The sequence below is a fragment of the Alnus glutinosa genome, chromosome 5, assembly GCF_958979055.1.
Source record: "Alnus glutinosa chromosome 5, dhAlnGlut1.1, whole genome shotgun sequence".
NCBI lineage: Eukaryota > Viridiplantae > Streptophyta > Magnoliopsida > Fagales > Betulaceae > Alnus > Alnus glutinosa.
The window spans coordinates 12,503,886-12,522,468 of NC_084890.1; the positions used below are offsets into that span (position 1 = coordinate 12,503,886).

The 18,583-nt window shown below is 33.5% G+C and overlaps 1 long non-coding RNA gene across 1 annotated transcript; it reads left to right on the top strand.

Moving 5' to 3' along the window:
* Window positions 1-16,054: 16,054 nt before the first annotated feature.
* Window positions 16,055-18,583, top strand: LOC133869645 (uncharacterized). Its single transcript, XR_009900487.1, has 4 exons — window positions 16,055-16,215; window positions 16,293-16,358; window positions 16,960-17,016; window positions 18,244-18,583. It is a non-coding gene; the product is annotated as an uncharacterized LOC133869645 (long non-coding RNA).

An 18,583-nucleotide genomic window follows, 5' to 3' on the forward strand; every position in this document is an offset into this window, starting at 1 on the left:
TTGAAATCTATTTTCTAGTTTGGCTTATTAAAAATTTCAATTTTATTTTAAACTTGAAATTTTTCTTATTTTTTGGTGGAATATTGGTTGGGGTTTATTTAAAGTCTATTTAAAATTGACCTACGTCCCAATTTTTGAAACAAAATTATTTGTTTATTTCTGCATAGTGATGTTGACGTAAAGTAGAGTCTTTAAGAATTTAAAAATGCTCTTGTTATGGCTTTGGAGATTGAAATATATCTCCATACAGAAAATAAAAGTCGGTGATTTACTGACTTTGGTACTTGTGTGGATTGCATAAAGGAAAGCATACCAACAAGACCATTAGAGGTGCCAAAGAGAGCCTTTTAAAATTCTTGAGATCATGTACATTGAAATATGTTAACCTTTCCATACTCATTGCCTAAATGGTCAGAGATATTTTTATCTCTTTCAGTGATGACCATATAAAGTTTATGTATGTCTATCTTCTAAATATTAAAGCTGGGGTATTGAATGCTTTCAATATCTATAAGAAAGAAGAAGAGAAACAATATGAAGATCATAAGATCTAATATAGGCATAGAGTATTAAGGTAGGTACACACAAAGGGAAATGATTAGTAATACTAATCTGCTATTACCCTTATAGAGTAAAGCTTTGAAGACCATTGTGTATATGTTAAACAGTATTCCATCTAAGGTTGTCCATAAGACACCTTTTAAAGTATGAAATAGATGGAAGCTTAGTTTAAATTATTTACACATATGGGGTTGCCTTGCTAAAGAGAGGATTTATAATCCTCGCCTAAGGAAATTAGATTCAAGGACAATCAACGGATCTTTTATAAGCTATCTAGTAAACTTTAAAGGATTTTAATGTTTTATTATCGTTCATATAAGCCTAGAGTTGTTGATTGTAAAATTTCTAGAGGATACGGAACCTAGTGGGAGTGCTCATTCACATAAATTGGAATTTGAGGAAGCACTAGAGTTGGCCAAATCTCCTCCTCATAGAGGATGATTGATTGTATTCAGGAAAATCAGATTGATTATCCTGAGCCACAATCACTTCTAGAACAACCAACTCATACAGAACAGGTTCAAAATCTATTCTCCCATTGCAAAATGCAGAGGAAGTAGAATTAAGAAAATCCTGTAGAATAAGTAGATTAACAATTCTTAGTGATTATGTTGTATATCTCCCAGAGTCTGATGTTGACGTTGGACATAAAGATGATCCAAATTTGTTTTCACATGCTATGAATGGAGAAAACTCCTCATTGAGATTCAGTGCCATGAAGTGAGAGTTAAGTCCATGGCTGAAGGGTCGAACTAGACTCGTAGCCAATGGTTTTACTCATAAGGAAGGCATTGATTATCGTGAAATATTCTCTCCAGTGTCTAAGGATGGTTCATCAAGATGATCATAGCATTAGTAGCTTATTTTTGATCCAGAGCTACATCAAGTGGATGCGAAAACAACTTTTCTGAATAGGGATCTTAAGGACGAGGTTTACATGAAACAATCAAAAGGTTTTATAAATAACAGTCAGAAAGCTTGCAAATTAAAGAATTCTATTTATGGGCTGTGATAGATCTCTCAATGGTAAGATACTTTTTACAAGGTTATTGTTTATAGAAAACCTTGTTGATTAGTATATATACCTTAAGGTCAGTGGGAGTACAGTAATCTTTCTAGTCCTATATTTGCAAGTGGTGATTTAGGTTTGCTACATAAAGTTCACAAAACTTTGAAATGAAGGATTTGGGTGAAACCTCTTATGTCTTTTGACATAGAGATTCACAGAGACATAAAGAATATTAACATTGTCTCGGAAGGCCTACATTGAAAAAAGTTTTGGAAAAAATTTAGAATGAAGGATTTGCACCTTCAGTAGCAATTAAGAGGGACTAATTAAATACAGATTAATGTCCCAAAAGGTATTGGAATAAGGGCAGATGAAAAGTTTTAAGCGTCTGCATTATACATAACCATATGACTGACAATAAGTATATTGAGTCAATAAAGTGCTGCAAATAAAGCCTTGCGGTATATGTAAGGAACCAAGAAGAACAACTTAACCTAAGGATATACTTTCCATTTGAAGGTGGTTAGTTGTTTAGATTTGAGTTTGCTGATTGTGTAGATAGTAGAAAGTCTACTCTAAGGTATATATCTTTTTATTGAAGGATAGATCCTAGAGATGCAGTTTGCAGACTATAGTTGCTACGTCTACCAAGAAAGCTAAAAGTCTAGCATGCTATGAATTTGGTACACAGGCATGATGGTTGAGACATTTGTTGAAAGTCTCAATCTTGTCGATTTTACAGTTAGACCATAAAGATACTCTGCGGTAATTCTACTATAATCTTCGTTTATAAGAATAAAGAGTAGAAGCAGAAGTAAATCGACATTAAGTATCTTAGTACGAGAGATAACATTAAGAGACATAAAGGGTCTATTGAGCATATAAGTACTGAATTAATGATTGCGGATCCCATGACTTAAAGTTTACCGGTAAAGAAAGAATAAAGTCATGCGGAATATATGAGACTCATTAATTCATTTTCGCTTGGTTTGTCTCTTTTTGGTCTATAGACATAAAGTTATTGTAATAAAGATTTTTTGTGCACATTTGTTATTTTATCCATGAGGATAAATAAAGTTGGACCCGAATGACTTATAGGAAGTTCATTCATAAAGCTTGATTATCCATAAGGTACTCATGTAAGGAGTGTTTTACATCGTGATACATGGAGGGGACGACCTAATTTTATAATGGTTTTACCGCCATGATTCGTGTGAAACATTTCTTAATTGAGTTGGAGGATTCCATAAAAGATTGGCCAAAACTAAAGAACCTAATACCATATGGTCATGTGTTATAAAGTCCAAGTGGGAGAATGTAATATATTATTCCTTTTTGGTTGTGACCTTTATATCACATTTACGGTATTTACTATGTTTATTATTTTTCCAATAAACATATACGGCATTATGGATATTTCCATTAATTTAGATTACCGTAAATATGGAATCGGTATTATGGTTATTTCTATTAATTTAGATTACCGTAAATATGGAATCGGTTAATTGATTTTAAAATCAATTAACGATATTGTTTCCTTGATGGAAGGAAACAAATACGGTGTTTACCATTTTGAGGGTCCCTAACCTATCCTATAAATAAAGTGCCTGTGTACACCATCAGTACAGCCATCAAGCAATAGGCATAGGTTAGAAGATCCCTCAAATAATCTTTCTTGTTCTTCAGATGGATCGTGGAGACGCTTGAGCAAACATGGCTAGAGGTAAGCCTGAATCCTGTTTATTCGTTTTCCGCTGCGTATGTTAGATTAAATAATATGTTGATTATTTCTAACATCTGGTACATGGAGGAAGGATTGGAGAGGGAATTAATGCTAATAGTAACAATAGTATATAATGTTCATAATCATAGTGTATAAAGCATTCTTACAATTTTACTCAAGTTATATATATAAATTTAAAGCATGTACAGAGATATACGTACGTAGACATAAATTGTTATCGTTAAATCATTATTTATTTCAAAAGTTTAACTTTTTATGAATGTGTTAATTTAACATAGTATGAATTTAAATTTTGTCTCCGTTAATTCACCATTTATTTTAATTAAATATTTCACGTGTTGGACCTCCGTTATTAAGAAAGGGTTTGAGCCCAAACGTTAAGAGGAGTGTTAGAATATAAATTAAATTATTAAATTAATTCTATTTATATTCACTTAGCATTTTGAGTTGAGTAATGATTTATAAGCGATAACATACAGAAATAGGTAATATTTCCATGGCTTAGCTTGATGATTAGAAAAGTAAATCACTTTTTAACTTATTCTTTGCTTGTTTTGGGGCCCATAAAATAATACTGATTTCATATCCTTTTAATTGCATATGTTAGTTTTACTTATTTTCATCCTAGCTATATATTGATTCATATTATATATGGGTCAAATTAAAGAATCTAGAATGGCTATAAGGATGGCACCTCGATCATATGCTTAGACTGAACCTGCCTTTGGAAACTTGACTGTTCTGTTTTAACATATAGACCGTAAAAAAAAAAAAAAAAAAAAAAAAAAAAGAAAGAAAGGAAGAAAGAAAGAAAAAGATTATAAAATTAATTGGTTGAACGTTTAAAGTAAAAATGAGACATCAACCACTTTCATATTAATCACAAAGTATAATACATTAATTAATAAATAAAGGTATCTACTCTATTGAAAACCAACTAGTTGTAAAGAAGTCTACGGGCATACTTAGCCCAATTTTCAACCATGTGAATTCCCTTTCCAGGAACTTTTTGACTGACCAAATATAAAGTTGGAAAAGAAAGCTAAAGGTCAAAAACGAAGATAAGAATGACGAGCGGGTGACAAAGAGATATAGCATATTGTTTGATCTCCCCGAATATGCTCTTTCAGTTTCCTTTTCCTTTTCCTTTTTTTTTTTGGCCTCTATATGGGTATCTTATATATGATCAATTAGAACTAATAATTGTGATGCTAAAAAGCTTGATGGTTTGTGTTGATACAGTATTATAGTTGACCACATTTCATTAATTCAACTAAGAGTATCTGCAAAAACAAACACAAACACAAACACGGATGATTCGTCAGAAATTAACGTAAGTGGAGGACAATCTGCTATTTAAGTCAATAGGATGACTGAGAAGTTAGGAAGCAAGATAATGGGAGGGGAAGAGCACTTATACCTCAAAATAGGGTTTGCCAAATTTTATATAGGACAATTGAAGGTAAGGCATGTAGCTAGGTTTGATATGGCAAGATATCAGACGTCAAGGGTCCGATATGGAATGTGGTAGATTCTCATAAATGACTTTTCTTCTAAATATGCCCAAGCAGATCAAGCGGATCCTTTCCTTCCAAAGTCAACCCTTCATTTATATGGCTAAGTCCAATAGGCAAGGCCATTAATGAGGGGATAATATAGCCTCCTTAATATATATTTGCCGGGCAGGTATCCAACAGTCAAGGAACCGTCGGTTTATGATCCTGGGGGATCGAAAGTGAGTTGGGTGTCCGTCAGCTAGTCCACTTCTTGAGGCGTTGGTAGTCGGTCGGGATTCCATTGATCAACGATCCACCCAAGGAGGTTCATACTGGCAAGATGCCCGGTCCATCTTGAAAGTGGATGGGCAATTAAGGACCCGAAAGGTAATAGGCTTTATTAGGCTTTAGTGGGCCCCCAATGAACTTACGATATTTTATATCACCACTTTGGTTTCATGTACATGTGTACCTCCTGTATACTTATTGCGAGTCTTGAAGAGTAAGTTTTAGAACCACACTATTGTTAAATCATTTGTTATCTTAAAAGTTTAAGACTTTTAAGTTGATGAGAAGTAATTATTTAATTATTTAAAATAATATTTTAAAAGTTATGTATGGTGGCTCCACCCAAAGTAACAATTGATGCATTGCTATATATATATATATATATATATGTATATTTTTAAGGCATTATAAACTCTAACATTTAAAATGAAGGTAATAGGAAAATAACTATTACGACCCTAAGTGTCTCATGTGGGTTAAATAAAATTTTAATCATGTGCATATAAGCTTTTGTGCATTCTTACCTTGTGAACCGGTTTTCAAGAGTGAGTTCTACCTAATTAAGGTTTGTATCATTTAGTATAAGAGTCAACTACCACATTGAGTATGAAATAAAACGTAGATAATCGAGTAGGGGATTGAAGAGGTTGTGACTTGGATGTTGATTTACGAAGGAGTTGACTAATAGGCTAGATTAAAATATCGTGGTACTAGCATGTATTGACATAATTAGTGGCGAAGGCAAAATTTTGGTCTATGAGGGACAAACTAAAAAAAAAAAAAAAAAGAGTTGAAAAAAATGTATTGTCGAAACTATTAAATAATATAAGCAATAGCATAAATTTTTATATTTTGAAATTTCTATATAATCATCAACAAGTTAACTACAAGAGTATAGTTTAATTATAAAACTAAAATATGTAAAGAATATATATCGATATATATTCTTCAACATATTAACTTAAAAGAACAATCCAAATATAAAAATTTAGAAAGATATTTTGATAAATTAAGAAAACAAATCCATGGTGAAATTTTGATAACATACTTTAAATTTTTCAAGAGTAATATTATAATATCTAATTTTTCTGTTTTTTTATTTTTTTTTTAAATTTTATTTATCATATTTTTTGTTCTCAATTATTAAATTTGTGTATAAAAGAATTTGTACAAAAATATTGTGATATTGCATGTTGGGATTAGTGATCATTGGGGCCGGGAAAAGAGACAGGCGAGTGGAGTTACCAAAAGAGAAAGAGCTCTCATCGGGTCATTGTCGATAAAGTGAGTAGCCGTTGATGTCGATTGTAGAGCATAGATGTATATATGTTATAACCCTAAGTGTCTCACTTATATATAACTTAAGTACAATCTTAACCATGCATATATAAGCCTTTGAGTACCATTCCCTCACAAGCCTATTTTCAAAAGTGAGTTCTATTTAAAGTTTGTATCAATAACAGTAAATTAAATGACATAGGTTGATTTTAAAAGATGGCTTGCATGCATTCTTCACAAATATTGTACAGTCAAGCATTTCAACGTACGTACTTGAGGATCATCATTGAGCATTTTTTAGAAGCTATCATATAAAGAGTAATGCTTGTGACCATTGAATTTGAAATAGATCATTATTAAATTTTGATTCAACAGTAATTTTAAAAGTCATATTAATTTTGAGAGGAGAAAAAGATGGTACATGCATGGCATTACTCATCATATAAAATATATATTGTCTTAATTAGTTTTTTGAAAAATTAATGTCCCTCGAGTTTTTTCCAATTTAAATATATTGAACAATCCGTTATAAAAATGTTAACCTCTTCGATCGTCCTTCTTCTAATTATATATGTCCAACAAATATCTAATTTTTCTCATGTTACATCTACATAATCCCATTATCACTGGCTCAAAGTTTCTTGCTTCCTGCCTACTAAGCATGCCGAAATTATACTTGACTAACAAGCTATGTAATTATATATATATATATATATTCATTATAGTTCTCAAGCAGTTGAAATATCCAGAAAAAATGGTGAACATCGTAGAGATAAAAAGGGGGTGGCCACTCGATGTGTTAATTCTAATGATTATAAGAAAATAGCCATCGTCAAATTAAATTCGTTATTAGAAACTGGATCTTATTTATTTATTTCTTAAGTAAGCTTTATTAAAGAAACTGGTAAATCTATGAGTAAATACGCATTTTGTTATCTATCCCTCATATTTATTTATTTATTTTGACTCACTTTTAGGTTTGACGCGAATTTAAAATGAGTCATAAATTTTGTATGTTTTCCGTCCAATAAAGTGATGTCCGTTTGTGCCGAGTCATAATTTTTTTCACATCAAATTAAATTAAAAGATATTATTAATAATAAAAATAAAACAATTAAAACCTTAAAATCAAAATTAGAATAATAATAAAAAAAAAAACATAACCCCTAGGTTGCACCTCCGCTGGCCACTCTCAGTGGTTATGCTGGTCCCTTTGGGGGTAACTTGCAGACCACCCCCATTGGCTAGGGTAGTTCACAGGCCACCCCTAAAGGTAGGGGGTGGCCTACGAGCCATCCTATTGGATGGTTGGGTGTATGTGGCTCATGGCCATCGCCATGGGGTGGTTCAGTTTAACTTGCAAGCGAGTCCTTGAGTTGGGGGGTTGCCCGCGAGCCACCTTATCGGATGGCAGGGGTGGCTCACGGCCACCCATACATTGATTGGAGGTGGCCAACAAGCCCTTGCTCCCCAGGGGGGCACCCCACCTCTGGGGGGTGGCTAGTGGGCCACTTCAAGCCAATGATTGTGGCATGCAAACTAGCCATGCGCAAGGGGGGTACCTTTGGGATTTTTTTTTTTAATTTTTAATTTTGATTTTTAATATTTTAATTGTGTTTAATTGTGTTTTGTACAAACGAAAAATAAACCAAAATACCCTCACATTTTTTATTATATAGTGACAGGCTTGAAATTTAAGTACATAAGGTATTAGAAAAAAGAACAGATCGAAGATCAAATAAAAAATGTTCTCCTTTTAATAAAATGACATCAGTTACTACTGTATTGCATGTGTTGAATAGTATTAACTGCTAATCCAACCGTTTATAAGTACTGCTAAAGTAATAGTCATAAACTTGTATTTTAACAGACACTTAATTCTTACTAGCTATTTTAACATACACTAAATTCTTACCATTAAATCAAATAACTATCAATGATTATTAAATAATAACGATTAGATAGTTATTATTTAATCTTAAGTACCGTTAGATCAAAGGTGATTGACCTTACAGCTTACTTTAGTGATGGTCCACTGAATTTACTTAAGCAGCATCCTATGGTCTATAGATCAAACCACTAGATCTAATGATCATGACCATCTAAAAGTGCCAAGTGCGCCATCAAGGCGCTACTAGCGCCCTACAACATTCTGCCACACGTCCGCACGTCCGGTGCTTGGCACCATACTAAAGTATACACATAAGTGCATACACCCAAGTATTATTTTAAATGCTTAAAGTGTGTTGGGTCTTATAAATGTCAACTACACTTCTTTTTTTTTTTTTTTTTTTTCCACGTGGAAATATCTTCATTTAATACTCTTTAATATCTTATTTTAAAACATTCTCAAAACACAAAATAAATATATATACATATTAATTTTAAAAGCAGCCAATTAATAACAGCCATGCACGGCGAGTAACACAAAGAAATTAAAGGCAATCAGACAAGCACCGGAAAGAAAACCACAGAAAGGAAAAAGCCATCGCAAGAAATTACCCAGAAACCAAGCTGCAGAATATTTTCAGAGATATCCAATGCACATTAATCAAAAGACGGTAGAAAAGGCTGAGTACGTTGTTGTAGAATATGATTCAACTACCGGCCAGCATCTTCCCCCACAAATAATCAAAAGACGGTAGAAAAGGCTGGGGAGATCGAATTAATCTTTACACGTGGAATCAAGTTCCTACCCAAAGATCAGCGTGACATGCAGTTGCTTTCCTATGTCCAAAACCAACCAAAAAAAGGTGAAAGAATGTATTACAACGTTTTTCCATATGACAGTAATTGGTTTACTATATTTAAGGCCCAAATTGTTGGAAATCGGCAGGGTCCAATTATATGCATGCACAAGACTCAAACAAAACAAGAAGAAAAGTCGCCAGCCACGACCTCTTAGCGAACGAAAATAATTATTATGCGCATATTCTTTAGAGAAGATCCTTGTTCATCTTTCTTTCTGCCAAGAGAGAAATAATATATGTTAATTTTCGGTGAGAAACCTAGTACAGAAAAAGGGCTAGGGCTGCGTGAATTGAAGCCAAAGGACCACTTACCAAGTTGCCAAAGAAGAGGCCAGGATGTGCTAAGAATATCCTGTTTGTATGGAAAATACCAGACTTTTCTCAACAAGTATAAATAGATAATATGGAGACCCAAAACTGTTCATCAACGAAATGAATCAAGTGTATGGATGCATTACTGGGCAAATACTCCCTTGGCAGTCGGCAAATGGCCATTCACCTGCCCATTATCAATTTCACAAGTCGGAGATTGCTTACTGCCAAAGGAGATTTGCCCGGCAATTCCGCTGTACAGAATCATTCGGCTACCTAAATATCTAACAACCCCAAGGTAATATTTCGACTAGTCCAAGGGCCAAGGCGCTAGTTTATGCTAATACTGCAACCATGCACTTCTTTTTTAGATGTATAATTATCTCTTTCATGCACAAATATCAATAGACGTACGTACAAGAAGCATGAACAACGTTTAATTATTCGAAATTAATACATATGCTCAACGTTGTTTCAACTGGATTGGTTTCATCATGGCAATGATTTCCAACATAGCTTTACCTACAGGAGCATCTATTCAAAGAAAACAATGGTAAGAGCTTTCAATGAGTATGGTACTTGCTTAGAAGTTAGTTCTGTTCTTCATTTTATAAGCTCTAAAGTGTAGTTCCAGGTTCAAGAGCCTTTGTGTCAAAATCTTTTGCGATCACATTTTTTGGAAATGTCTCGCTACAAAAAAACATGGGAATACTAACCTGTAAAATTTTATATGTGAGTGATTACAGTAACGTGATAATTATTTAACGTGTTATTGAAATATATAGTAACGTGTAAAATTTTATTCGTAACTCTTTTGTAACCTGAAAATTTTATAGGTTATTGGACAGTAACGTAAATATATACAGGTTACTATACACTAACTTGGTAAATTTATGGGTTACTCTAGAGTAATGTGCAAATTAATCTGTTTGTTAATATATGACCTAGTAACGTGATATTATTCACATTACTCAATATATAGTAACGGTTATATATATATATATATATATATATATATATATATATATATATATATATCACATTACAATTATAGTAACGTGTAGTTTTATCACGCTACTGTTTTTGGCACAGAATTGAATATTTATATGCATATAAACCTGCCAAATTAACTATATATACCCTATGTACGTTTTGTAATTGAGATATCTCTAATTAAGCAGGTTGTTTGTTGGCACTTTATTACCTATTGCAAATGAAACTGTCTATCTCTTTTAAATAACCACATGCAAGGGGTTTGTACACTAAAATACAAAAAGTAAGTACAATAAAATTTTTATTACTTTCCTTATAATATTTTACAAAACAAGTAAGCTTCATGTTCACACCGGCAGTACATGCAACATGTGTACCTCTCATCATCATCTTCTACATAGTCTCCGGAATTCCATCCGGACTGCCTTGCCACCAAAGAATTTGGTGTTATTCTATTGCATCATGTTTCTACATGGCAGTAGGGTTTTTTACCCCTGGCTATGCGATTGTTGATCCACATGCATTGTACATGGCCTTTAATTCTTCTACAACATTCTTTTATTTTTAAGCCTCTTAGCTTGCAAAATAGTAAAGAAGACAAAATTTGCAAGCCTTGATGCTTTAATTGACCCCCTAAACAAATTAAAATAATACTATATATATACGTTGCTTCAATGTGTCCCTTCTCATGAGCCGTTTCTAATAACTTAAGCCCAAGTTCGGGATTCTTGGAAGTGAAGTACCCATGCATGCCTTTTCTAAATATTGCATCTGAGTTTCAACTCTCTTTGCAACGTTTTAAAAACAAAACTTTCGCATCTGTACACCAAGAATGCGAAATATTCTCCAACGACGCTTGTTGAAAGATATGATCCTCCTCTGCCAACTCGCATAAATCTCTGCAGGTGAGCTTCGCCTTGAAGAGGTCGGTGAAGGAAGATGAAGCAACCTTTGTAAGGACTTCAGTCAACATGTCGTTTGGGAGAATATCGATCATGCCAACCTTGTGCTCCTCTTCATTGAAATGATCAGCCATGTTGATATGTATCTATATATATAATGACAAGTTTAAATCAGTTTATATAAGCATGTAATTTAAAAGGCAAACATAGATTCATATATACTAAAGTATTTACAAACATCAATTAATTATTATCGATCGATCAAATCTAATGGATTCATACTAATGTATTCACAAACAAGCATAGATTCATGGTAATAAGAAAGAGAATTGTATCATTGATAACGTACATTTTATTCAATGTTAATTTTATATTTAGGGCATTTTTGTAATTTTGTACATGTGAAATTACGAAAATGCCCCAAAAAAATTTCAAACACTTGAAAGTACCAAAAACCCCAACTCAACAATCCTACTCACACTCCCCTCCCAACACAACATGCACTTCAAGACAAACATGCATGCACTTTCTTATATATATATAAGCATGTAAAAAGAAAAATATAGATTCATATATATATACTAAAATATTTACAAACATCCATTAATTATTACCGATCGAATCTAATGGATTATTCATGCTAATGAATATATTCACAAACAAACATAAATTCAAGATAATAAGAAAGAGAATTGTATCCTTGATAATGTACATTTTATTCAATGTTAATTAATTTTATATTTAGGGGCAGTTTCGTAATTTTGTACACGTGAAATTACGAAAATGCCCCTGGAAAATTTCAAACGCTTGAAAGTACCAAAAACCCAAACTCAACAATCCTACTCAAACTCCCCTCCCAACACAACATGTACATGCATCAAGACATTGAACACAAACATGCATTTTATTACACTGCCCATGCAACAAGCATCAATTAAAAATATTCAACAACCAACGACAAAAATAACATTTATATAGGAAAAAACATACAAATAAAACAAATTAGTACTGTACATGCATATATATATATATATATGTACGTTCGTGATCGAGATAAACTGATCAGTTAGTTTCAGTTTGTTACGTTGTTGAAAATCTTGTCTAGTTTTGGTGTTAAAGAGTTCTTATTGTTTCCACAGAGTACATCTCTGTTTGTAATGTATGTATTTTAGTGTTTTGTTGGTTACTATGTTAATCGATCATTTGCTATATATAATAACATATAGTTCTACATATTCATCAAAAGAAAAGAAAAGAGATATATACCATGTTAACCGGTGGTCGAAGGAGTGATGCGTTGATAGAGACAAGAGAGAACGACCGAGATAGAAAGGAGAGAGAGAGACGATCGATTGAGATATATGCAGTAATGCCCGGGAAACTAGACGGTCGCGAGGAAGAAGAAGAGTTTCAGTTTTGAGTAACGCGCAAACAACAGCAGGTTATTATTAATATAAAAATACTAACGCGATGTTAGGTGCACGTTATTGATCTCATTTAATTCTAACGCTAATAATATTTACACGTTACTGAAAAAAATTTCTCTAACGTTAAACCCATCAGGTTAGTACATTTATGTAATGTGCGATTCCTTGCGCGTTAGTGTTTCACTAATGTGGCGTTCTCACACGTTTCAAAAACGTTGAGCACACGCAATTTTTCCCTCGATTTTCCAAGACAACTGTACTTACCTGACAAATTATCACGTTATTGCCCCAGCAACTTGACGATTTACCCAAGGTTACTAGTAATTACATAGTATATATTTAATTTAGCCATTTTGTAATTTTTAGGGATAATTGTACCATTGGTCTCTTGGGTTGGTATAAATTAGAAATCACTCCTTGTGGTACAAAAAGTTCATGGAGGTCCCTTTGGTAAACTATAATTACAAATCACTCCCTGAACCCATTTTTGTCCACCAAGTTAACAAATTCTGTTAGTTTGCCACGTCATACCCAATAAGAAATCAACACGTGTCCATTACAATTAAAAAAATATAAATAAATAAAACTTAAAAAATATTTTATTTTATTTTTTTTAAAAAAAAATTGCACGGCCTCCCCTAGGCCTAGATTGGCCACGTGTTGGTTTCCTATTAGGTATGACGTAACAAACTAACGCAATCTATTAACTTGGTGAACGAAAAACGGGTTCAGGGAGTGATTCGTAATTATAGTTTACCACATGGACCCTCCATGAACTTTTTGTGCCACAATAAATGATCTGTAATTTATGTCAACCCTAGGGACCAGTGAAACAATTATCCATAATTTGTAACTACAATTTCTTATCCCATATTTTATATTTATATTTCGCGGTTGATATATTTACATTGATTATCATTTATACATAATCTTTAAAAATAAAAACACTAATTACAATAACAAAATACAATCAACAATACTAATTACCACTCGAAAAATAAAACTATTGTTTTTTTTATTTTTTTTTTAAAAATACAACTATTTTGGAAGGGCGGGTTGGTCACGACTATCTACATCAGCAGGTGTTGTCTTACTCGTACTAGCAGCACCATCATCTGGAATCGTGTCATGCTGAGGTGCAACACCTACAAATGATAGTAGCACCATCGTTTGGAACCGTGTCATGTTGAGGCACAACACCTACGAATGATAAAAAAAAAAAAAAAAAAAAAAAAAAAAAAAAAAAAAAGGGTTAACAAACTATATGATATAATATCCACAAACGATCTCACAAGCTAGCAAGGTGTATCACCTATGACAGGCGAGAGGGTATCCTAAGAGGATGCGGCTGTCGAGGTATTGTGTCTCAAACGGGACAGAAACTCAGCCTCGTGGTTCGCCCACAAAACAGCAACTGTTCCTCTGCAGCCTTGCGCTCTGCCTCTAAAACCGACTGTATCTCGGCTGTGTGCCTTTCCTGTTGAGCCCGAAGAGCAGCCTCAATCTCAGCTACACGCGATGTCCATTCAGCCTCAAGGATTAAAGTGCAAACTTGGTTGATTTTTTCTTGACAGGATTAGGTTGAGTGCCTAGGGTGCTGAGATCGTCCCTGTGTGGGGGTATAGTATGTCTGTCTCGTCCCTGGGACAGGCCTAACATTATTCCCAACCCCTCTAACCCTGCTTGAGTACTCGGACTTATTCCCTAACGCGATGGCATACGCATTGCGCGGAAGCTAGCGCACTGTCCCTTCAGTGACGGTATCTGATGCTGCAGGGTCATTGGGGATTAGTTGCTCCATTTGTTGCTGTATTAAATCAGTGACGTCAGGCAAATTTCAATTGTAAATAAATAATAAACAAAAGAACATTTTACATACACATATCTCCCGCGTTGCTTCGTTGGATAGGTTCCATCCTTTTTTTTGTGCTTTAACAAAAAACTTTGCACGAGTCGAAGGAGTGCCACCAGACTTTTGTGCCTGCCAGGAAAAAAATATATCATTAATTAGTTATTGAATATATATATATATAAATTAAATTTGGTATACATACTTCCTCATGTGACACCCTGGCGAAGCTCTTGGTGCCTCAACAATGTGGTGTTTCATTCCGACGTCGCAAACCCTTCATATGAGCGGCGTACTCCTACACAATTAACATTTCCAATATGTTAGTTATATGATATGCACAACAACATGAAATTTTGCAAAGTACGGAAAATGTTAACATAAGTACTCGATTATAACCCATGCACGCACCTGCCACGCCTCATCACACCATCTGGCCAGTAACTCTACCATGTCTTTGGGTTCCCACCCCATGAAAGTCATGTCCCCTACTCTAGTCTGTACCATTTCTGGCGTTCGCCTAGTTGAATTTCAAGCTTTTTCTTTTGTTGGCATCTCCAAGTCCGCATCTTTTGGTTGATGTCCTTGAAGACTTCCTTTTTTACTTCATTGGCATCAAATCGAGGTGGGATATAGTACTCTGTCTGCATAATATAAAGTTTGACATATTAAATTCTTGAAATATTAAAAAAAAAAACATTTGGGAAAAAACAAAAACCAAAACCAAAAAGTAAAAAACAAACAAACGAATAAATATAGATTAATAATGTGTTACGGATACAACATACCATCAACGCCTCCCATAGACGCTGCCTCATGTTAGGGTCTACATTCCCCCATTCGTCCCGCATATGGACAAATGACCCGGTCCTAATTAACTTGTCGCAGCTTCGTCTGAATTTTTCGGCGCCCAGTCCTAATGGCTGGTACGAATTATTGAATTGCAGCACTATTTTCTTTCCCGGTGGGATCTCCCAATACAATGGCAAGTCTGTAACTATTCCGTATTTGTAATGTCCGAGGCATTATTTAATAATTAAAGTATAAAATTTAAGTAAATAATTAGTTAAGTTAATTTAGTGTTATTAAAAAATGCAAGAGAATATTTTTAAAGTCTAAAGAAAATTGAAAAAAAAAATAATAATAAGAGAAATAGAAAATAATAATAATAATAAAATTAAAAGAGAAAAGAAATAATAAAAAAAAGGTCAAATAAACAATTATAAAAAAAAAAGAGTAATATATATATATATATATATATATATATATAACGACCAGCGCCCCACACCACTAAAGGGACCACATGCGCCACTAAAACGGGGCGTATGGTAAAATGAAGGGCCAGATGGCCCTTCAGTAAAAAAAAAAAAGTAATAAAAAAATAAAAGAGACAAATAAAGAAGATAAGGTGTGAGGCAGCGCCTCACTTAAAAAAAGAAGAAGAAGGAGAGAGGCAGTGTGGCCGAGAGAAGAGATAAGGGGGGAGAGGGAGATTTCCCTATATACAAAAGTTGTGATTTTCAAAGATCTAACGGTCCAATCTTCAATCCGTCTTTAAAAACGTAATCCTAGCACTCGGATCTACGTTTCTACCGATCGTTTTGAGGTAAATAGTTAAATTCATATTTTGAGATTTTTGGTTAAATCTAGCAAAATATGAGTTTGATATAGTGTTTTCTTTAGGCTTTGTGTTATTTGGAGCTTGCAAAGATTCTCCAAACACCGGGTATTATTTGAATAAATTTTTGGGTAAGTTCCTTTAATTCCTAATTTAGGGATTAATGTTATTTTAAATAGATTAGTGTTTATGTTAGTGAGATTAATATTTGTTGTGATTAAGTTAGTATTTTATAAATTATGGGTTAATTTTGGAAACCCTAATTTTATGGGTTAAATTAATTTGGGAGTTTTAAGTGATTAAAATTTAGATAGTTAAATTATGTTAATAAGTTAGTAATTTTTGTAAAAAGATTAATGAACATAATATTAGAGGTAATGATATTGAGAAAATGTTAGTGATAAATTATTTAGAGATTAGTGAATATAATTTTAGGGCTAATATTATTTTAAGTGTTAGTGAAAATAATTTATGGGTTTGTGAAATTAATTACGGGTTAGTAATTAATATTATGAGTAAATAATTAAATAGTAATTTTAATATCTAACCCTTAGTAAATACTTTAGGTTAGTATTGTTTAAGTTTTAGTTAGTGTCTAGGATTTATGGGTAGGCGTTTGGAACCCTTAAAATATTATAAGTTTTCCATGAGTTAGCTCTTGAGCAATTTAGGAGCTAAATGTGAGTCCAATATTAAAAGTTGTCAATAATGTGCAATGTATTGTTTTTACAGTAATGCATTGCATGGTGGTGTCTAGGAGACCTAGTGCTTAATATCCGCGCAGCCAAGGTGAATATTCTACTCACTGAGAAATATTATTTTTATATATGATGAATTGCAAAATATATATTGTTTTTATAAATATGAACCAACTGTATGTTGAATATATCTGTTTTGGATGATTTGAGTACTTTTGAATATCTTGAAATTATGATGATGTTGAAGTATGTATATGATATGTGGAGTTTGAATAAATGGTGTGACTCTAGGATATGGTTGTGGATTTTTGTAGACTAGGGTTGCATTGTAAATTATTGAGATTTTTAGTGTGAGTTATAAAGAGGGGACATGATGCATTGCGTGCTTAACGGCATAAACCTCGAGATACGGTCCCTGTTCTTTGGGATACGGTCCCTGTTCTCTGGAGTTACGGACTCGACGTTAATATGGGATACGGTCCCTGTCCTTTGGGGATACGGTCCCTGTCCTTTGGGGTACGATCCCTGTCCTTTGGGATACGGTCCCCGTTCGCTTAGCATATGCATACATATATCTTGGTGTGTTTGTTTATATCGTTTTTATGATATATATATTTCTTGTTGCATGATTTAAAGGAATCGAGCTTTAGTATACATAGATTGTACGCTACTGGATTGGGTTAAGTAACTGTCTTTTGACATGAGATTACCTACATCTGGCAATGTTGTTTCTTTGTATTGCTGAGTAAGATGCCATTGTTTTATGCTTGTTGTACCTAGATTGTACGCTACTGGATTAGGTAATGTAAGTGTCTTTTGACATAAAGTTACCTACATCTAGCAATGCTGTTTCTTTGTACATTTGAGCCACCATTGTTTTATGCTTGATGTACCTAGATTGTACACTATTGGATTGGGTAATGTGAATGTCTTTTGACATGAAGTTATCACATCTGGAAATGCTGTTTCTTTGTACATTTAAGCCACAAAATACAATAGTTTTATAGTAGGTGAGAAGATATGTAGTTGTTTCCAAGGTGGGATGACTGTAACTTCTATATGTGTTCGCAGCTACATAGTATACTTTAAATGTTTTCTATTAGTCAGTGTTTGCTAAATCAACTATGGGGGTTTTCAAACAAATGTTTATAAATTGATAGCTGTTATAGTGCTCGCAAGACTAAAATAAAGAAAAATTGGTTCTTTACGAAAACTCAGTGAATAGTATACCTCTGAGGTCTTAGTGTAATTATTTATGCTAAGGCGGTGGGCTCATAATTCCACCTGTACGGATGCGGCAACCCCTGCAACCGTACAGATATTGATGCTTTGGTTGCAGGTTCTGCGGATATAGATATTGACTCGTTCACCTAGTGTATGGGATGCTATGATTGGAGCACATCGCGACAGTCATAAGTTATGGACTCATGGGTAGTTCGTATTTTGGGTATTCTATTTTTATGGCTCGTGTTTTACGTGGCTTATGTATTTATTGAGCCCGTATTTTAGTATGTAATTAGTGTAATATGTTTTATAAACCTTAAATAGATAGACTCGTAAATGGCTCTCGTTGTTGTAATTAACAGTTATGTATTAGATGTATTTCCGCTTATGATGTGTTCCGTTGCATATTGATATTTATATTCCGCTGTGTTAAA